Consider the following 6072-nt stretch of genomic DNA (forward strand, 5'->3'; position numbering starts at 1 on the left):
GCTCAGTTTGTGGTGCTTTGTGGTTACAGCAGACCTAGCAAATGAGTGCAGACCTCATTATCTGAAGGAACCCAAGTGCATCTCTGTCCCAGATGCATAAGCCCTTGCCAGGGGCTGTAGAAGACTCCAGGACACTGGCTCTCCTCTGACTACGCCCCTTTCTAAGGGGTGAGGAGTCCCCTGGCCCAAAAGAATGTGCCTTTGCAGAGCCCACACCTTTTTTGTAGACCATGATCTGCACCAAAGTTCCCTGTCCAAATGGCTCTGAGCCATTTTTTGGGTCTGGCCAAGCCTGGTTCTTGTGCGTCCTGACAGGGGACCAAGCTTCCGCTGTGTACACCTCTAAGCCCAAGAGGTGGCCATGGGTGGCTGTTTGCCAGGAGCATGGGAAGCTGTGGACAGAACTTAACTTGTGGGTTGGGTGTTCCACACAAACATTCTCCTTGTGCTGTAGGACAGAGATGGCACTAGGAGGAGGAGAGGGCGGGCCGTGGGCTGAGGATCTCCATTTGGACTATGGCCCTGGCCCCCATGACAGGCAGGGCTAGACCCCTCACTCCCATCCTCACAGACCAAGATTGATGTCCAAAGGCTGGGCATGTTCTTTCACCACTATCCTGGCTCCTCATGCAGGTCCCGGCCACAAGAATGGTCTGCTGCCTCCTTCCTCCTCCTTTGCTCTGATCCCTGTCTCTGCAGAGGTGGGACCTTTGATTGGCCCTCTAAACCACCAATCTCAGTGGCTGGATCAGCCCCGGTGCCCCCTCCCTCCCTCCTCTTCCTTACCACAGACTGCATGGGTTCTTAAGAACCCCGGCCCATACCTGTAGCTGGGGTGGGATGTCAAGGCAGGGGTTATAGGTTCAGCTGCCCGTCCAGGGGCAGGGAAAGCAGCACACTCAGCGTGTCTGGCCCGGGGTCAGTACCAGGGAGAGGTAAGGTCTGCCACAAACCGGGACATCAAGGCTCCTTCTAAAGTAGCTCCAGCTGATTGTTCCATTGAGAATACGAGCTTGATGTCAAAGATCTCTTTTAAAAAAAAACAGAAGCAAGAAATCTTGATTTTATTATGTCAAGTTCCTACCTAACTAATTCAAAACTTTACTACAGTGCCCACCAAACAAAACCCAGCCACAGAGGCCAGAGAGGTTGGCAGGGAGTTCCCCTACACATGGTTTGCCCTGACCTCACTGAACTCCAGGCAGTATGAGGAACTAATGTTGTTTTCATGGGTTATTTCTGCAGCCTGATGTGGCCCTTCCCCCTCTTCCATCCGGTCAACTCCAACGAAAGTGTGACTCATTGCTGTCCTCATCTCCCATGTAAGCCTGGGCAGAAGTCCACCCAGCCCCACCTCCCCATGTTCACCACTTCCTGCTCACTGCTCCTGATTCCCCGTTACAGCCCTTATGCTTTTTTTTTTTTTTTAAACAACAGTTTACTCATCTACCCCCTGGAGAGGGCACACCTCGAAAGCTAGGATTTGATCGTGTTCCTTGTGTGCTGCCAGCTGCCTGGCACTTAGATGACACAACATTTGTGGAATGAATGAATAAACAATACATGTCAGTAATGAGAAGGACATCACGAAGCCGCTGGATATAGTTCACAGTTGGTATTTGTGACAATAAATGCATCCTCTTAATAAGTAAGAGTGGGGCAAAACAACAACAACAACAAAACAACGTTCAGAGGGATTGTGCCGAGGGATTTATTTGTACTGGAACTGGGAAACCCATGCCCATGAGGCAGGGGGAGGAGCAAACCCAGAAATGAAAGTAAAGGCTCAAAAGGACTGCAAGCCCTGGCGGGCTCCGATGGTAAGGATGGCAGGGGGCGCCAGGAAATCGGCAAGTGAAAGGCAGTGATTGCAATGGAGGGTTCTTAAAGGGGGGCTGTGGGGTAGGGGTTGCGTAGGGACAACAGGGGTGGTGGCGTGGGAGGGATAAGGAAGTGCTTCCCGCACCCTGATGACAGCGACGGCGCTGGTGAACGGTTTTGTTTTCCCGGGGCTGTAGGAGCGCCCGGCTGGTTTCGGGTGCGCCACCGTGAGGCCAGAGCGCGCAGCTACAGCCCCGGCGGAGGGCTCGGGGTTTGCCTCCAGGAAGTGGAAACCGCTAGGGCTCAGCACGTTTAGGGACGCAGTTTCAATGACATATAAGCACCATCCACCTCTGTCTCTTTACATCTGCTGAGGTCAAGCAAAAGGAAGGCTGCTGATCTCACAATCATGCCCCCCCCCTGAGGCTTACTCCTTGTCTCCTGTTTTCCTCTTAACTAGTCTGTAAACGCTTTCGAGACAGGATTATTTATCTTTGCTTCCCCTACAGGACTTACACTCTGCAGGTGTTTAAAAAAAAAATCTCTGCTTAGTGCATTTAGATGAAGATGCTATCTTATAACAAGTTTGTTTAAAGCTCCAAAAACAAGTGAAATAAGCCAGACACCAAAGGGCAGCTATTGTATAATTCCACTTGTGTGAGGTACCTAGACTATGCAAATTCATAAGAACAAAGTAGAATTGTGGTTACAAGGGGCTGAGCGGAACGAGGTAGAGGCGCTATTGTTCAATGGGTACCGAGTCTCTGTTTGGAATGATGAAAAAGTTCTGAAATGAAACAGTGGTGATTGTGGGAATATACTCTATGTCACTGAATTGTACATTTTAAAGTGGCTAAAATGGAAACTTCACATAATGTATATTTTGACACACAGACACACACACAAAGACAGCCTGTCTAGCTTTATTAATAGCACACAAAATAGAATTTAGGTCAAAAAAACGTTCGAGAGGGACACTTCACTATGACAAAAGGTACCAGTCATCAGGAAGAATTAATTCTAAATGTGTATGTACCAAGTAACTACCTCCTTATGTGTAAAGCAAAAGTTGTCCAACCCACAAAGAGATATTCACAATGCTGGTGGAGATTTTAACAATGGTGTATTAGTAACTGGTTAAAAAATTCTCCTACCCATCAGTACCAGAAGACTCGTATAAGGATGTTTTGTGGCAGCATTATTCACCATAGCCCAAACTAGAAACAACCTAAATGTCTATCAGCAGTAGAAGGGATACATATATTGTATTAGATTCATCTAATGGAATAATACACAGCAAAGAAAATGAACTACAGCCTCATGCAACAACAAGGGTCAATTTCAAAATGTAATATTGAGCAAATGAGGTCAAACATAAAATACTACATACTGTATAATTCTATTTATGTGAAGCTTAAAAATATGCAACACTAAACTGTGTTTTGCTGTTTTAAGGATGCATACTTATGTGGTAACATTATTTTTTGAATGCAAGAAAATTATGTCCATAAAAGTCAGAATTATGGATATCTCTAATTGGGAAGGGAAGCATTGTGACCGGGAAAGGGGATGTGAGTTGGCAGGGGCAGAAGTTAAGTGTTGGTATAGACTTCTAGGGTTTTAGTGAAATTTTATTTTGTGGCCTGGATGATAGTTATATTACAGTCTTGACAATGTGAGTATAAAAGCAGAGTCCCCTAACTCTAACCCCAGACTGGATGGTTAGAGGTACTAGGCAGTAGAGGTGGGAGGAGGGACAAAATCAAGGGTGGGGTGGAGCCAAGAGACACTGGTGAATATTGACAGAGGACAGTTTAAGAAGAGAACCAAAATCGGCAAAAGTAACCAAAAACAATGATACAACTATGAAAAAGTGAGGCAAGAAGGAAAGGAGAAATGGGGTGGCATGAATTGGCTAAGTCCGTATATATCATAGTAGGCGATAAAGAAACAATGTCTAGAGTTGATAAGTGCAGTTAATGATATATAGAGATACATCTGAACCAAAAGAACTAACAGAAGATAAAGTTACAAGTGGTTACTAGTACAGCGTAGCAGTGATGGAGAGGACTGAGGGCACCAAAACTTTTTATTATGTCTTTTGGCATTTTCTGATTTTTTAAAGCCATTCATATGGACCTAGAGATTATCATACTAAGTGAAGTAAGTCAGACAGAGAAAGACAAATATATGACATTGCTTATATGTGGAATCTAAAAAAAGACATAAATGAACTTATTTATAAAACAGAAACAGACTGACAGTCATAGAGAACAAATTTACAGTTACCAAAGAGAAAATGGGGGAAGGGATAAATTAGGAGTTTGGGATTAACAGACACAAACTATATAAAATAGGTAAACAACAAGGTCCTACTGTATAGCACAGGGAACTATATTTAATATCTTTAATAAGGTATAACAGAAAAGAATCTGAAAAAGAATATATATATATGTATATTCTCTCTATATATATGTATATCACTTTGCACAAAATTGTAAATCAATTACACTTCAATTTAAATAAATTAATTAAATAAAACCATCCATAGACCCAAGGATGCAGACTGAAAGGGAGCATTTGGTGAGGTGTTTTTTTCTCTGTGTACATGTGCTATGGGCATATGCCTGCGCCCAGCACCATTCAATAAGTAGGCCCCGGTTGCCAAGGAAACCAGCTTTTTACTGATACCAAAGAAAATGATGCTCACCAAGCAACCTTCCTCTTGAGCCATGCTGCCTTCCTGAACTCTCTTGCCCCTGTGTGAAGCTGTCCAGCTGTGGGAAGCTTACACCTGCTATCTCTCACTTCCCGCTTTGTGGCCTGGGACACAGGCAAAGGGGGCTATGCCAGACAGGATGACCTACTGCCCTATTTTGTTACCAGCAAATCTGCTCATGAGAAACGAGTAGCAGTCGTCTTTTAAGTGATATTCACCAAAGCATAGAAGAGAGTAAAAAAAATTACATTACTTTTCCCATACTTGCATCATTGACCCCAGGGGGAAGAGCAGAGACACGACTTTTTAAATACCAATTATGTTGCAGTATAAATAACATTTAACAATGTATGGATCTTAAGTATGCAGTTTTATGTGTTTTGACAAATATTTACACCTGTAGAACCAACACCACAGGCAAGATACAGGATACTTCCATCAACCCAGAAAGTTCCCTCTTGGACTTTTTTAGTCAATAACACAGATACAGACACACACACAGACACACATACACACACACTCCTCCCTGGTCTCCCTGTGTCAGTCTCCCCTCCAGGCAACCACTCCTCTGACTTCTATCACCATACTATCACCATAGTTGGGATTCTTTTTTTCTTGACCTTCATGTAAATAGCATGTTCCCTTTTGTGTCCAGTTGTCTGGTTTCTTCTGCTCACGGTAAGGTTTTTGACATTCATCCTGTTGTTCTGTGTATCAGTAGTTTGTTCCAGATTAGTATTTCACCGTATGAACAGAAAACATTTTGAGTATCCATTTTCTGTTGATGGACACTTGGTTTGTTGCCAGTTTTTGGTTTTTATGAATAAAGCTGCTGTGAACATTCCTTAACATTCAACATTCTTGTCACATATGTTTCGTATTTCTTGAGTAAATAGCTAGGAGGGAAACTGCTGAGACTTGGGGCAGGTTTACATTTAACTTCATAGGGTAGTCAAATTCGACTCTCTTTATATTGTGGTAAAATACACAAAATTTATCATCTTAACCATTTTTCAGATTACAGTTGAGTGGTATTAGGTACATTCATACTGTTGTGCAATCATCACCACCATCAATCTCCAGAGCTCTTTTCATGTTGCAAACCTGAAATTCTGTACCCATTAAATAATAACCCCAACTGTCCCTTCCCCCAGCTCTGACAACCACATTTCTTTCTGTCCTATGAATTTCACACTCTCGGTGTTCAATTTGACCCTCTAATGCCTAATCAATAGTAATTGTCTTCTTGTGACTGGCTTATTTCATTTAGCACAATGGCCTCAAGATTCATCCCTGTTACAGCATATTTCAGAATTTTTTTCCTTTTCAAAGCTGAATATTATTCCACTGTGCATAAATACCACATTTTGTTTATCCATGATCCATTGCTTCCATCTTTTGGCTATTGTGAATAATACTGCTATAAACTTCAATGTACGAATCTCCCTTCAAGTCCCTGTTTTCCCTTCTTTGGAATTGCCAGAAGTGGGATTGCTAGATCATATGGTAGTTCTATTTTTAATTTTTTGAGG

The sequence above is a fragment of the Vicugna pacos genome, chromosome 17, assembly GCF_048564905.1.
Source record: "Vicugna pacos chromosome 17, VicPac4, whole genome shotgun sequence".
In the NCBI taxonomy this organism is placed as follows: Eukaryota; Metazoa; Chordata; class Mammalia; order Artiodactyla; family Camelidae; genus Vicugna; species Vicugna pacos.